Source organism: Notolepis coatsorum (assembly GCF_963971535.1).
Source record: "Notolepis coatsorum genome assembly, chromosome: 6".
Lineage (NCBI taxonomy): Eukaryota > Metazoa > Chordata > Actinopteri > Aulopiformes > Paralepididae > Notolepis > Notolepis coatsorum.
The window spans coordinates 23,604,905-23,621,254 of NC_140170.1; positions in this window are offsets into that span (position 1 = coordinate 23,604,905).

Consider the following 16,350-nt stretch of genomic DNA (forward strand, 5'->3'; position numbering starts at 1 on the left):
CCAATATGATTAACCATTGTCTTACCTTAACACTTTCAGTGCCAGCAGGGGGCGCATGATTTAGTGTTTGAGTGCCACCACCCACTTCAATGATAGCGTTAAAACGCCTAATCTATGTTTTAAATTATGGCTATGTGTCTAATCTGCCCATCGCTTATCAATGACTTGTTTTCAGTCAACATTGTCGAAACGGATTGTTTTTTTTATCGGTTCATTTTCGTTTTATAGCATTTGAAAAAGCCCTCGTTTTCAAGGAAAATATAAATATTCTGTGATAATCGCCCTTTACTGGAATATTCTAGAATACACAAAAACTTTGACATTTTTCTGCCTATTTATGAATCGTTTTCAAATAAACGCTAGATTATTGATAGTATATGTGTACGTATGCACGCTATATAGGCGATCTGAAAAATCGATTCTCTTATTTCCTGATCGCTCGCACAGCCACACACATACATAGGGGAAAAGCTTATATCTCCGTGAAAACAGGTCTAATTATCCTAAGACTGGTAAAATAGATTTCTTACCTGAGATCAGATGTTATCCAAAAAGATTATTCCAATTCCTGATCGCCATTCCAAATATCGATCGCTTTTATTGATACAACGCTACATACTGTGCATATGTATTCCACGCTGTTCTGAGGCTCCACAATGAATCCGATCGGCTCGGGTTACATGCCTGAGAAGTAAAATGTGGATTCCGGATTATTTTTTTCTCATCCATTTTCATTGAGTCCATTCCAAAAGGGTGCATTACCATCTGGGAGACGATAGGGGGCGGTTTTTTCACATCTGAGCTCCTACAGGGCTGCTGTACCAACGGGAGACTCGATTGATGAAATATGAATTCAGATCGCTAATAAAAAAATGAAACGCTAACAAATGTCGTGGGCATTCAGGCATTGGGCTGATAAAACGTGATATGACGTGATGGGCACTGAAAGTGTTAATGCAACAAAAAGAAATGCGACGTTTCGCGCATCAATGATCTTTTCTGCTTTAAGTTTGTCTGTGAGATCATTTTCAATGTGAAGCTGCTTTGAAAACAATGTACATAGTAGCTCTAAAAAGTTTCCACGATTTGATTAACTCTGACTCAGTCTCATCATGCCCTCGTAGAGCAAGCCCTTGGCCTCAGGTGATCCGGTGTTCCAAGTGACTTCCACTACATACTCCTGGGTCCTAGTGTCCCCCAGCCATGTATATGGCGTGTCAAAAGAGACTCTTTCTTTTTATTACAAACAATGTTTATTGGTTGTTGCTTTGTTTGTGCTAATAAAATAGCATTTATCTATAACCCTAATTCTGTCACTGTTTTATGTCACAAAGAAGGGTGGATCCGAAAGCTGTCTACAACATTTGTAACGTGATGAAAAAGTCAACAATTATTTAACAAACTATTAGACAGTTGTTAATGATGAATGAATGATGAATAGTCTTCACTTCAGATTAGGGCACACAATAGCATCTGCAAATGATTTATAGATGTTTTATGAATGTCTTAACAAATCATTTGTTAAACATGAAAAGACAAGTCTGGTAATTGCTTTGAGTGTATTCATAAAAGTCCACAAATAAAAAAACTATTAGACATTTGTTAATGATGAATAGGCTTCACTTTAGATTAGGGCACACAATAGCATCTGCAAATGATTTATGAATGTCTTAACAAATCATTTGTTGAACATGAACAAATAAATGGAGGTACAGTATAGTCGTTTTTTCATATCCATTTTTCAAAGTATCTACAAATGTGTTACTACACATTAAACAACATTATTTAATGATGAACAAATCAAGTACAAACAATGTTGATAATGAGTTATGTAACTGAGGGGTACAATTCCCTGACTGTATTGAGAGTATGGTATCATTAAACCACTACTTAGTTATGTACTTTAATTACTGGCCATACAGTACACGGTATATCTGGTGAACACCCACACAAGAATACGGCTTAACAAAGAAAGTTATATTTAGAAGTATTTATTATCAGAGCAGCAACAATAGGTTACAATATTGAGAATTATGAATTGCGCTTATATGGCGAAGAACACTTAAGTAGGTCAAGAGCGTAAGTCCATGAGCATATTAAGATGGGTATAACTGACACCACCTGTAGCATAAGAATTACATAAGGCACACTCGTAGTCAGCTGGAGATACTAAGGGGGTTCCCTCCGGTTGTAAGCCAGCAGGGGAGAGGAATGGTCGGGAGCAAAGTCTGGATCAACGAGGAATAAAGACACTCCAGATACAGGAGACAGTGCAATAATCCTTTGGTCCGTAGACAAAGCAACAGCTATACTCCGGTATGCAAGACAGCATGGATGAAGCTAGCCAGCCTCTGTGGGTCCTAGAGGCGGGCTCGACGGTGCTCCTCACAGGGTAGATCCCACACAGCAGTGGGGTAGACGGTTCTCTGCTCCAGCAGCCACAGTACCAAAGCAATATAATCCAGCCGGAAAAGGCTCTGCATTCGCCGGTGTAGGTTCTCCGGTGTACATATCCAACGGTTCTCGTCTAGGACTCCTCGGATGGCGGCACGAGTTTAGGCCGCCCAGCCTGGATAAGTGCACTAGCTCGGTACGATGAACCGGTGGTAATGCTGGTCACTGTAGAACGGTAGCCGCACGATACACTATAAATAATAGACTATTACTTTACAATAGAATAAGTCGAACTCGACGATACAGCGTTAAACTCTGACACTTTAGCTATCAATTCGCACACGGTTCTCAAGGCTCTATTTAGGGGCAAAAGGGGCCCACTTCACGGCACGTTGTATCGTGGTGAAGGCTTCAACCTTTTGGTCAACTCACTTTTAGGCTAAGTGCTTCTGTATCCACCTGCGACGTATTTATACGTAAGGTGAATAATCTAGTGCCAACCTCAGTTCTGTCTCGTATTACTGCGCAAACCTGGACATGTTGAGACATGTCTTAGCGGTAGCTTTGAACTTGCCATTGGGGGTATGGCCGTTGGCGCCTAGGGGTCGCTGTCCAATAGGAGAACGAATATTATGGTCTGGCCTGTACCTAGGTAAAGGGATATTCCGTGTATATATACAAAGAATATACAAGGGATATCAGACGATATACAAATATTATACAATATATCTCAAGTAATAAATATATATATTCGGTTTAATCTGACCCTTTGTAACAGCCGCCTCCTAATTAGTCCGCACCTAATTAGATAAGCAGAGACAGATTAACCGTCTTGTCCACTACTCAATGTCCGTTGTGAGGAGTAGGGCAATTCACAAAGTCAGTGGGTCATGGTTGTCAGCAAGGGAGTCAGGTAGTCTTGGCAACTCTATCAGCCTCGCCACGGGTCGGGTGTATGTCCGTCCCTGGACGAGCACTTCTGCCGCTCTGACCTTTCCGTCGGCACCAGTGATCACTTTGCTTACGCAGCCGGCCGGCCACATAGCTCGGGGTAGTGACTGGTCTATAATCATGACGACTGTGCCCTCCGTCAAATTGTCTCTTTCTTTTACCCATTTCTGGCGGGTCTGTAGAGACGGTAGATAGTGGAGGAGGAAACTGTTCCAAAACTTGTCAGCCAATACTTGACTGTACCTCCACATTCTTCGGCCGTTCGCTTCCTCAGGTCTGTACACTGTCTGTGGGAGCGCGGGGTCCAGCCGCACCATCAAGAGAGTGTTGGGGGTGACTGGGTCGACATCTGCTACATCACTTGAGACGTAACCGAGGGGCTTTGAGTTCAATACTCCCTCGATCTCTGTGAGGACTGTCGTAAGGACTTCTTCCGCCACGGTCTGGGCCCCAAGCACGGCGTACAGGGCTGTCTTTATTGAACGTACTTCTCGTTCCCAGGTTCCCCCGAAGTGAGGGGCGTTCGGGGGGTTAAACTGGAAATCAATCTGAGAGGGAGCGAGGTGGGTCTTAGGTTCTGGGCCCATAGCTTGGAAGCTCTCTCTCAGCTCTCTTTCTCCGCCTTTGAAGTTTGTCCCGTGATCAGACAATAATATAGACGGTTTTCCTTTCCTCGCTGTGAATCTCCGGAAGGCCATAAGGAATGAGTCCGTACTCATGGTTGGAAGGAGTTATATGTGTATCGCTCGGGTGGTCATGCATTTGAATACAATACCCCACCTCTTCTCCGCCCCTCTTCCTTTCTTCACATACAGCGGGCCGAAGCAGTCCATACCGGTGGAGTGAAAGGGCTTGTCGCCGAGTCGGAGGCGACAGGGAGGTAGGTCAGCCATCCTGGGTATACTGGGCTGTGCTCGCCACTTGCGACAGTCTAGACAGGTCCGCTGGAAGCGTCGTACTGCTTCTCTTCCTTGCAGTATCCAATAGCGACGTCTGATCTCAGCGAAGACTCTCTCTGCCCCAGCGTGGTGCACGTCCTCGTCGTATTTCTTTATGATGAGCTCTGTGACCTTGTGTCGGCTGTTGAGAACTATAGGGAACTTGACGTCATCCGTTAAGTCCGGGGCCCTTCTCAGACGACCACCCACTCTGATGAGATCATGGGCGTCGCGCTCAGGGGCCAAGTGGAGCAGTCTGCTGTCTGACGGGACTGGCTTTGATCCCTGCAGACAGTCTAGCTCGTCGGGAAACGAGTCTCTTTGGGCTCGCTGTAGCAGAAGGAGTTCTGCTTCTTCGTAATTAGCTGCATTAATGTCAGTAGTGGAGGGAACCTCAGGGTGGTGCCACAGGAATGTCTTTAACTGTGCACTCTCAAGGGTGGGGCAGTCGTCTATGTTGGGGTTTGTGGGGACTGGTGTGTGTGTCAACCCACAGAACATAGATTTCTTCATCTCTGCCTCCTCTTGACTAGCCTCCCGTGGGGTGGGGTTAGGCCACTCTTCTTCCGGGAGCTTGAGGAACTCGGGACCGTCATAGATATTGTGACGTGTGAGGTCATCCAGGGACATTCCCCGTGTGATGACGTCTGCTGGGTTCTGTTTTGTGTCCACGTACCTCCAGCATGCTGATTCTGTTAAATCTTGGATCTCTGTGATTCTGACTCCCACGAAGACCTTGTATCTACACGAATCGGACTGGATCCATGTGAGTACGGTCATGGAGTCTGACCACAGGATTGTTCTTTGCACCGGGATGGTGAGTTCACGTTGGATTAACGTGGCGAGTTGCGCTCCTACTAGGGCTGCGCAGAGCTCTAGACGCGGGATCGATTGTTGCTTGCGGGGGGCTATCCTTGAACGAGCCTGGATGAAGGCGGTATGTATTTCTCCTCCCTCTTCTCGGGCCCGCAAGTAGGCCACCGAACTGTAGGCTACTTCGGAGGCGTCGCTGAAGACGTGCAGGTCCATCTGACACGTCTCCAGCCGCACTGTGGGTGGGAAGTAGCTGCGGCGTATGTTGACACCTGGGAGCGAGTTGAGTTCTGTTTCCCACTCTCTCCATGTGGAAGCAAGGTGGTCGGGTATGGGGTCGTCCCAGCCCTGGTCCTTGTCCCACAGCTCTCGCACAATCATTTTTGCCCTGGTGGTGTAAGGTAGAATACATCCCAACGGGTCATATTGTCTGGCAAGTGTTCTGTATACACTCCGTCTGGTGGTCAGTAGTGAAATCGACCTTCCCTGCTCCTTGGTCAGGGGTGTGTGTCTATAATGGAGCGAGTCTGTTTTGAAGCGCCAGACTAGTCCTAATGTCATTTCTTGGGCTTCACCTGGGATGGTCGCCATCCAGGTCTCGCTGCTTGCTGCCTTGTCCTCTGGGGAGAGGCTGCGCAGTACTTGAGGGTCGCTGCTGGCCCACTGCCGGAGATCAAAGCCACCTTTGATCAGGGAGGCGCGGAGCTTGAGTAGGAGGGCCTCGGCCTCTTCTGGCGTCGAGACGCTTTGCAGACAGTTGTCCATGTAGAAACTCTTCTCTACACTTTGTCGGACCTCCTCGTCAGCTGCTGGGTCCTCTGCGACATGTTTTTGCAGTGCGAACGTAGCACAGCATGGGCTGCATGTGGTTCCGAAAGGGAGGACTTCCCATTGATAGATGGATGGTTGCTCATCCCCGATCCTCTCTCTCCATAAGAACCGCAGCAGGGGCTTGTCCTCTTCCACTAGTCGCACCTGCAGGAACATCCCTTTGATGTCGCCGCTGATGGCCACCTTGTTCTGGCGGAAACGTAGCAATACGCCTAGTAGAGAGGGGCCGAGTGTTGGGCCGGGCAAGAGTTCTTTATTCAGATTTTGTAATCCGATCTGGTAGCTGCAGTTAAACACAATACGATCCTTGCCGTTATGGTGGACCTTGTGGTGGGGCACGTACCATGATTCGGTCGTTTGATCGACCTCTTGAATGTCAATTTTCTTTATGTGTCCCGCTGTGATTAGCTTGTCAATCTCAGCGCGGTACACGGTGGCTTGAGCGGGGTCTCTGGCTAGGCGCGGTGTTCAGTAGATACCGCTCCGTCGCTTCTTTTGAGGCGTGGAAGGTGGGCATACCCTCTCGCCTCAAGAGTGGAGTTGCGTATCTCATCACTCCATTGACCTCGACTCTCTTTGTCCTCTGCTCGAGGAGGGCTATGGCATAAATGTCTTCCTTGGAACGAATGTGTTTCTTTTCGTTCTTAAAGGGCATTGTCTCTAGTGTCCATAGCCTCTCGACGTGCTGTAAGAGGGTGGTGTCTTCTTCTGTCACTCTGGAGTGGAGGCAGCAAGTGGCTGCTGGTCGGTTGGGAGACCTGGAGAGGGGGCCTTGTAGTGTCCATCCTAGGCGGGTCTCGACTGCTGCTGGACAGCCTCTGGGCCCAATGTGGACCCGGTCCGTTGGGACGATGAGGTGTGCGTGGTCGGATCCTATGAGCAGGGTCGGGGTGGCGCCGTCGATGAGCGGTATAGGTAGTTGACGCAGGTGCACGTATTTTTCCATCAGCTTGGAGATGGGGTAGGTGTACCGCGACAGGCCTATGTCTTGGCTGGTGAAAGCGTTAGTGATCCTATACCGCCTCTCTGGCTGCCCGCTTGCTGCGATAGTGAAGGAGACGTTTTCACCCTTTATTGTCTTCAGGTCTCTTCTTATAGTACGAATTGTCATCGTTTCTTCGCTCCCCCGCAGACCCAGCTGGCCTGCAGCGGATGCGAGGAGGAGAGTCTTTTCTGACCCGTCGTCAAGGACGGCGTAAGTGTCCATGACCTTGTCCTCGTAGCTTAATGTCACTCGGACCACTTTCAAGAGCACTCGGGAGCTCCCGCTGCTGGCGGGGTCAATATACATGACGCTTACTCTGGTGCTGCTTGGGGGTGCGAGTTTCTTCCTGTTGCTGTCATGCAAGACGTCCAAGTGGGCGCCGTCACACCGGCTGCACCTCTTCTTCAAGCGGCACTCGGCTGCCATATGGCTGCGCGCACAGCGGTAACAGCGGCGGTTGGACTTTATCCATTGACTCACCTCGTCGGCGGTCATCTTCTTGAAAGTGTCACATTGTGACAGCCAATGTTCTTTCTCGCAGTACTGGCATACAATCTTCCACTTCTCTTTCGTCGAGGGGGTGTTGTGGTTCTTGTTCCGCGGTACTGATTCGGCTTGGTGCATGACGGTCACCAGCCTGCGGTTATCGTTGGATCTCCGAGGTCCATCTCTGGGGCTTGGTCCACTCCGCACGAACGTATCCAGTCGTAGGCTGCTGACTTCTCTCGCGAGGAAGTCGGCCAGGTCTAGGAGGGATGGCTCGGGACCGTCGGGATCACGGTGGTCTCTTTGCCGCCTGAAGCGCTCTTGTCGGGCTGCAGGGAGCTTCTCTAATATCCTTTCTACATTAGAGTTAGCGTACAGTTCGTGTCTACCCTTTTCCTTTTGGGCCCCCAGCATCCCTACCAGGGATTGTACCTTGATAGAGAGGTCATCCAATGAGCGATTGTCTGTGGCTGGGGGGAGACGGTCAATATTCCTTATCTCTTGTATCACGTAGTCCCATATGCGTCCATAACGCTGGTCGAGGGCTACTAGAGCCGCGGTGTATGGGGTACTTGAGTTGGAATATGCCAGCGCTATATTATGCGCTCTGGGCACCTTCAGGTGCTTGAGGAGGATAGCATATTTGTACGACTCATCAGGGACGTCGGACATCATAGTCTCTAAGCACATCCGTAATTCCGTGTACTGCGCTCTGTCCTCGTGCTTAAAATCCGGGAACGTCGGTGTGCCAAGGTACGATGCCATGGATGGCTGGCACATCGTTGAGCGTTGGGGGAGAGGCCTCCTGGGGCGAGTCTCCCCGTACGTGTCGTCGTGGGCTGGTACTTGGTGGGTACCAAAGCCCGGGTACCCAGGTGCTGTTCCTCGGGGCTGGCTGTGCGTCAAACTCACCCCTGAGTTGAGTCGGGGGTCTGTAGCGCAGGGCCTCGGGGGTAAAGTCTGGGCTGTACTGGACCTCCTGGTCCTGTGGAGTACGATGCTGCTGGTGGGCTTGACCTTCCTCCTCTTCCTCTTCCTCTGCTAGGTCTTCTAGATCTTGAAGTCGTCTATTCAGTCTCTCGGCGGCATAGGCCGGTTCTTCCCGGTTGCTGGGTCTCGCATGGACCGGTCGGGGAGGGGGTTCGGAGACGTGGATAGGCTCTTTCTGTTGGCCGGGCTCCGGGTCGCTTGGTCGGGTAGGGGAAGGTGCCCTAGACCCTTGACTTGATGATGCCCTGGAGCTCCGTGCGGAGAGAGGGGGTGTCGCCCTGGCAATCAATTGCTCCATTATCTGCGCTTGTAGCCGGTCGCGCTCTGCTTCACGCTTGATGTGAGTGAGGTCGCGCTCTGCTTCGCGCTGGGCTTGGGCTGCGTCGCGCTGTGCATTGGCGGCGTCGCGCTGTGCATCGGCGGCGGCGCGCTGGGCATCGGCGCGGTCTCTTTCAATATTCTCTTCCGTCTGGAGGCGTCTGGTCTCCAGGCGTATGCGGTCGTCATCACTCCTTTGCTGCGCCTGGAAGCGCTCTCGCTGGGTTGCAGAGTGTTCGCGTTCACTAAGGGCTTGCGCTTGGAGTTGCGCGTGAAGGCGCTCTCTTTGGTCTGCAGATTGTTTGCGCTCACTCAGTTGTTGAGCCTGCAGGCGTTCTCTTTCCATGGTAGAGTGTTCGCGCTCACTTAGCTGTTGCGCCCGGAGGCGCTCTTGTTCCATGGAAGAATGTTCACGCTCGCTAAGCGTCTGTGCTTGGAGTCGATCGCGTTCAGTGGAGGCTGCCAGGGTGGCGATGAATGCCTGCGCCGGCATCTTGTCCGCCTCGCTGGGGGAAGACACTGATGGAGGTGATCGGCTTCTGACAGTGCTCGTTGGAGATCCGTTCTCCTGGCGCGCTCCGAGGAGGTCTATCTCCTGGGCGCGCTTCTCTTCTGGTAGTGGGTCGGGTTCCGTCCCTGGAGCGCTTTCTTTATCCTGGAGCTCTCCGGGGACCGTCCCGTTGACGTTGTCGGGGGGTATAGTCATGTCATGTCCCTCCTGGTCCCCCCCGTGAGCTTGGTCAGTTACGTTAGAACCCACTAGGGTCTCTACTGGCAAGGTCGCCTGGTCGCTAGGGTTTGACATGCTTTTACTATCCGCTTTTCCCGCATTTAACGTCTGTATAAAGCTAGGTATTAGACTGGCAGCGTAGTCCTCTAGGTAAGGAGGTGGCTGACGTCTGCGCTGCGGGCGTTCTAGCTTAGGAGAGCCGTTTGTGGAGTGTTCACCGCTGGCCATGGTTAATATCAATATTATATTTAGATATTACACTGATATTCCTCCGGCTCGAAGGACCAATTGTAACTGAGGGGTACAATTCCCTGACTGTATTGAGAGTATGGTATCATTAAACCACTACTTAGTTATGTACTTTAATTACAGTACACGGTATATCTGGTGAACACCCACACAAGAATACGGCTTAACAAAGAAAGTTATATTTAGAAGTATTTATTATCAGAGCAGCAACAATAGGTTACAATATTGAGAATTATGAATTGCGCTTATATGGCGAAGAACACTTAAGTAGGTCAAGAGCGTAAGTCCATGAGCATATTAAGATGGGTATAACTGACACCACCTGTAGCATAAGAATTACATAAGGCACACTCGTAGTCAGCTGGAGATACTAAGGGGGTTCCCTCCGGTTGTAAGCCAGCAGGGGAGAGGAATGGTCGGGAGCAAAGTCTGGATCAACGAGGAATAAAGAGACTCCAGATACAGGAGACAGTGCAATAATCCTTTGGTCCGTAGACAAAGCAACAGCTATACTCCGGTATGCAAGACAGCATGGATGAAGCTAGCCAGCCTCTGTGGGTCCTAGAGGCGGGCTCGACGGTGCTCCTCACAGGGTAGATCCCACACAGCAGTGGGGTAGACGGTTCTCTGCTCCAGCAGCCACAGTACCAAAGCAATATAATCCAGCCGGAAAAGGCTCTGCATTCGCCGGCGTAGGTTCTCCGGTGTACATATCCAACGGTTCTCGTCTAGGACTCCTCGGATGGCGGCACGAGTTTAGGCCGCCCAGCCTGGATAAGTGCACTAGCTCGGTACGACGAACCGGTGGTAATGCTGGTCACTGTAGAACGGTAGCCGCACGATACACTATAAATAATAGACTATTACTTTACAATAGAATAAGTCGAACTCGACGATACAGCGTTAAACTCTGACACTTTAGCTATCAATTCGCACGCGGTTCTCAAGGCTCTATTTAGGGGCAAAAGGGGCCCACTTCACGGCACGTTGTATCGTGGTGAAGGCTTCAACGTTTTGGTCAACTCACTTTTAGGCTAAGTGCTTCTGTATCCACCTGCGACGTATTTATACGTAAGGTGAATAATCTAGTGCCAACCTCAGTTCTGTCTCGTATTACTGCGCAAACCTGGACATGTTGAGACATGTCTTAGCGGTAGCTTTGAACTTGCCATTGGGGGTATGGCCGTTGGCGCCTAGGGGTCGCTGTCCAATAGGAGAACGAATATTATGGTCTGGCCTGTACCTAGGTAAAGGGATATTCCATGTATATATACAAAGAATATACAAGGGATATCAGACGATATACAAATATTATACAATATATCTCAAGTAATAAATATATATATTCGGTTTAATCTGACCCTTTGTAACAAGTTATAAATAATGTAGAACTAATTTGTAAATGTTATACAAATATAGTTCTAAATGATTTAATAATGATTTACAAATGTATATAAATGATTTGTTCATGATTAGTTCATTATCTACAAATACCTTATAAAGGTCTTATAACTGAGTGTTATTATAAAGTGTTACCAAATGTATTAGTTTGGTTTTAGAAACATTTAAAACAAGTTTCAAGTCTATAAGCCAATGAGCTTAAGTAGAGAGAGGGGTGGGGGCCGTAGCTCCTCGCCTCTCACTTACAGTAGGTGTGAACTAAGCTATGGTTTGGGGCAAAAGGATTCCTCGACTAAACCTTGCTGTCCAAACTCTGGGAATGAATGGCTCTGGTATCTCATGTATCGTGTGGTGCACTGCATCCAATGGGTGGTTGAGGTGGGATGCGCCATCCAATGGGTGATTGAGGTGGGACGTGCCGTCCAATGAGGTTGAAGTTGAGGCCACGACAAAGGGTTAAGCCAACTTATACCTACATACTGCTTTCACTATCTACAACTGACCTACACTGTAATCATAATAATCACAACTACCTACCTCATACTATAGTTTACCCATATAACACTGTGTGATAGCATGTACAATAGTGCTGTATATACCATATATTATATACATCTACATATTACATATTAAAATGTACAGCATATATATATATTGTTATGGTAAATATTATATGTTTCATCCTATTACATCATTTGTACAGCTTACTGGGCCTATTAGTTCATAGCTCTGTTTAAATACATATTCTCTGTACAGCCTTGACTAGTTAATATAGTTTAACTAGTGTACAGCTACTCAGGCAATAGGGCCAACATTCTAACACAGTGTTATCTAACAACAACCCAGGGTCCAGGACAGCTTGACTTAGATATGACATTACTCTGTAAAACCATGTTGGCCTTATCTCCAGTCTTGTGTCAGACACCACAAAACCCAGAAACCCATCTTTTGTTTAAATCTTTTCATCTTTGTTTTCATTTGTCATTCCCAGCTGGTATTTAATTGTAAGTCTGACCAGAGAGCTCTTTCTCACTTTCTGGTCAGACGCTTGTGTTACACTTGAGAATAATAAAATATAAATGTATAGAAATAAAACGATGTTCTTTTGATACAATTTGACTCACACATATCTGTCTGAATATACCTGTATATAATCCTCTATATATACCTACTTATACACCTGCATATAACCCATATAACTCTGTATGACAGCATGTAAAATAATGCTATATACTGTATATATATTTATTCTTACCATATATAGATATATCCACATCAGTATATACATATCAGCATATAATCCTTTTTACATATCTGTAGATACTATATCCATATCTGCACATATCCCTTACCTACTCTTAGTTACGCTGCTGGCCAGTATATGACTTACTACCATAGTGTCTGTATACCTGTATCACTGAACATATTAATATTACAACTCTATACATATATCTGATTAGCACTATTACTCAGTAGTACTAGTTTATACATTTTATACCTAGTTTAACCTGTACATTGTATATTACTATTGCACTTTATTTTTACATATATAAGTAGCATAATTTAGACTAAGTCCTCAAAATGAATTGAAGAGACAGCAGTGGTCTATCCATTGAACCAGACACAACAAAGCACTGGGACCAGTGCTCCACGTTTATATGGTCCAAAAAGATACAGATCAAAAGAGATTAGCCTGTATTTTATTAATTAACACATTTCTTTGGAAACTGACCAAATAAGGCTAAATTAAAGATAAACCAACCATACAGCAACATGCAAAGTACATACAGCTAAACAAAAAGAAAAACCTGAAGATAACAAGTCCTATTATAACATTTCTCATAAAGTATGAACATACATCTTCGTACTTTTTCATTTTAATACTCCAAATATCACTTTCATATTTTAGCCAAGGCACCTTAACACTTTCTATGCCACTCACGAAATTTCTCTGATTTTTATTTTTATTTTTTTTTCGATTTTCATGAACTAGACATCGGCGGCCATCTTGCTACCACATTTCTGAACGTCTAGACATGCAACTTTGCTCGAATCCGCTAGGTGGCAGTATATCCCTATGTTGTAACACATGTATAATGTTATCAGTCAGTCTACCTGCATTATTATAAGGATGATAGATCTCTGCTGTGATTGGTCGATAGTAAAGATCATGATGATCATGACCTGCCCACCTGATATTTAACCTGAGCACACGCAGCGTGAGCTCAGTGCGTCTTCGGATTTTGGGAATACAGTTTATCATTGAGAGAGAGCGAGAGAGAGAGAGAGAGAGAGAGAGAGAGAGAGAGAGAGAGAGAGAGAGAGAGAGAGAAGAGAGAGAGAGAGAGAGGAGAGAGAGATTAGCGTTTTGATTTGATTTGATTTTGAGCATTGAGCATTGATAGTAGTATTGATGTATTTCTAGTAGTAGTAGTGATTGATAATATATTTTCTTCATTTTGTAATACTTATTTTCCTTTTGTAGTACCAGGTAATATTAGTTGCACAGTACTGTAGCGAGTACAGCGGCGCTTTTAGATAAGTGCTTAGTCCGTGTTTTAGTAACACTAGTTAGTAGATTTTTATAGCCGTTTTTATAGTCCATAGTTGAGCGTAGGTATTCACAATGCGGAGAATGAGGAAGTCGTCTAGGAGGGGCAAACTCCCGGACCGATACGTGCAGACCACACTGCCGTTCGCCCAGGCCCCGGTAGCACCAGCTGCCGCTGGCCCAAGCCGTGAACCTCTGCCGCAGGTGAGGCCTCCGGTACCGACCAGTCCTCCGGTCGTGGCCGCTGCCGCCGGCCCTCCGGTACCGATCAGTTCTCCGGTCGTGGCCGCTGCCGCCGGCCCTCCGGTCAGAGGCCACAAGGAAGCGGGTTGCAAAGACCCATCATGTATCGCCGCCGTCGTCGCACAGCTCGGACGAGTCTGAGGTCGACATTGATGTGGACGATCTTGACGAGTGGACGCCAGGTAATTTCAATCCAATAAATGGTCAATTCAAGGCATGTGTAACGCGAATATATGCATGTGTTTATTGAATCCATGTACGTGATGTATCTCGTATGATCGAATGTTTGTAGATACATTGGCAAGCTAATATATTCATGTGTAGCGTATGCATATTATCAGCGACTGTGGGTCTTTGAAAAGTGCTATACAAAATCAATGAATTATTATTACTGTGTCGCTATATTGCATCTGTAACGCGGGGTATATACACAGTAACGCGATATATGTGTTTAGTCAGTGTAATGTAAAGCGAAATGCACTGAGATGTATGGCCTAGTTACTCTATGATTGAATGTTTGTATATGACCATTGATGCTGAAACGCAACTAACTGTGATTTATTATATATATCTTTATAGGCAGATTGGACAGAGAGGACGACAGAGAGGACGAACACATGCAAGAACGCGATGGGGTATGGCCGTACAATCGTCGATTGGGTATGGATTTAATTCATTTTGATTAGATTGTTAGAACATTTTGTGAACGCATATAGCCACGTGTGATTTATACCCTGTGAAATGGGGGGTTGGTTGTATCTTTGATGTTTGGTTGTGTGGCGTCAATGTGCATGTGGTTATGGTGTACATATCAGCATAGCAATTATACAATATAGAAAGAGCAAATAACGACAACAACATGTTTATGATTTATGCAAAGTGCCTCTTATATATATATATGTTGATGTACCTTGAAAATGTTAGCACATGTTCAATGATGGCATATGTCCAGGTGTGAGTACCCCCCCCCCATCCCCATCCCCCCGTATAGCAATGCTTTTGATGTGTAAATCACCTTGATCTCCTCCTCATCTCCTTTCTCTATCTCTATCTGTCTGTGTCTCTCTCTCTCTCTCTCTCTCTCTCTGAGTGGGGGTTGAGAGAGAGAGAGATAGGAGATGATATGAGAGGATACGCGTGGTGTGTCTCTCCTCTCCTCTCCTCTCCTCTCCTCTCCTCTCCTCTCCTCTCCTCTCCTCTCCTCTCCTCTCCTCTCCTCTCCTATCCTCTCCTCTCCTCTCATATCATCTCATATCCTCTATCTCTCTCTGTATCTCTCTCTCTCTGTATCTCTCCTCTCTCTCTGTATCTCTCTCTCTCTGTCTCTCTCTCTCTGTCTCTCTCTCTATCTCTCTCTGATGATATGAGAGAGAGAGAGAGACAGAGAGAGAGAGATAGGAGATGATATGAGAGGATATGAGAGGAGAGGAGAGACACACACGCGTGCGTGTCTCTCCTCTCCTTTCCTCTCCCTCCTCCTCTCATCTCCTCCTCTCCTCTCCTCTCATATCATCTCATATCATCTCATATCATCTCCTCTCCTATCTCTCTCTCTCTCTCTCTCTCTCTCTCTCTCTCTCTCTCTCTCTCTCTCTCTCTCTCTCTCTCTCTCTCTCTCTCTCTCTCTCTCTATCTCTCCTATCTCTCTAAATGGTGTGTGTGTCCTCTCCTCTCTCTCTCTCTCTCTATCTCAAAAATCTGACTTTACTGTTTTTAATTGCAGATTCTGACACGACTCTGTGGAGGAAGGGGCGAAAGACGACATGGAGTCCGACAATGACTCCGATATCGACGTTGCTATGCGGACTGCAAGGAGACCATGCACACCTCCGATAGGTATGTATAGTGTATATATCTGGCTCTCTCTCTATCTCTATCTCTCTCATGCATTGTGACAAAGCTGACGTTCCTTGTTATTTCAGCGAGAGGCCCGAGAGGCCCAGCTGCTGAGGCAGAGACGGATGACAATGAAGACAATCCTCCACGCTGAGCAGCGGGGTGAGTTGTGCATCACTATCTCACACTGACTCATTCACTCACACAAGTTTCTAAATATGTATTATATGAATGTGTCCTACAGTATGTGCATTGTATTATACCAGTTAGTTATTGTAATCTCATAATTTACAGGCAAAGGTCGAGGCCGGGCAGAGGCCGTAAAAGCACAGCTGGTGGGAGCCATAAGAGGAGGAGCAAATCAGACTTTGTTTTAAGTTGTAAACCAGTGGTTCTGACATGACGTCCATGTTCCATATAAGAGGAAGTGAAAAATCAACATGCACTCTCTCAAAAAATATTTTGTGCTGGGAATTGCTCCCCTTAAATGTCATCAGATGAAAAAATTTACAATTCCCGCACTCACTTTTTCTCTGCTTTTATTGTCAACGTTTCGGCTATTCAGCCACTGTCCCTGATGAAGGCTGAATAGCCGAAACGTTGACAATAAAAGCAGAGAAAAAGTGAGTGCGGG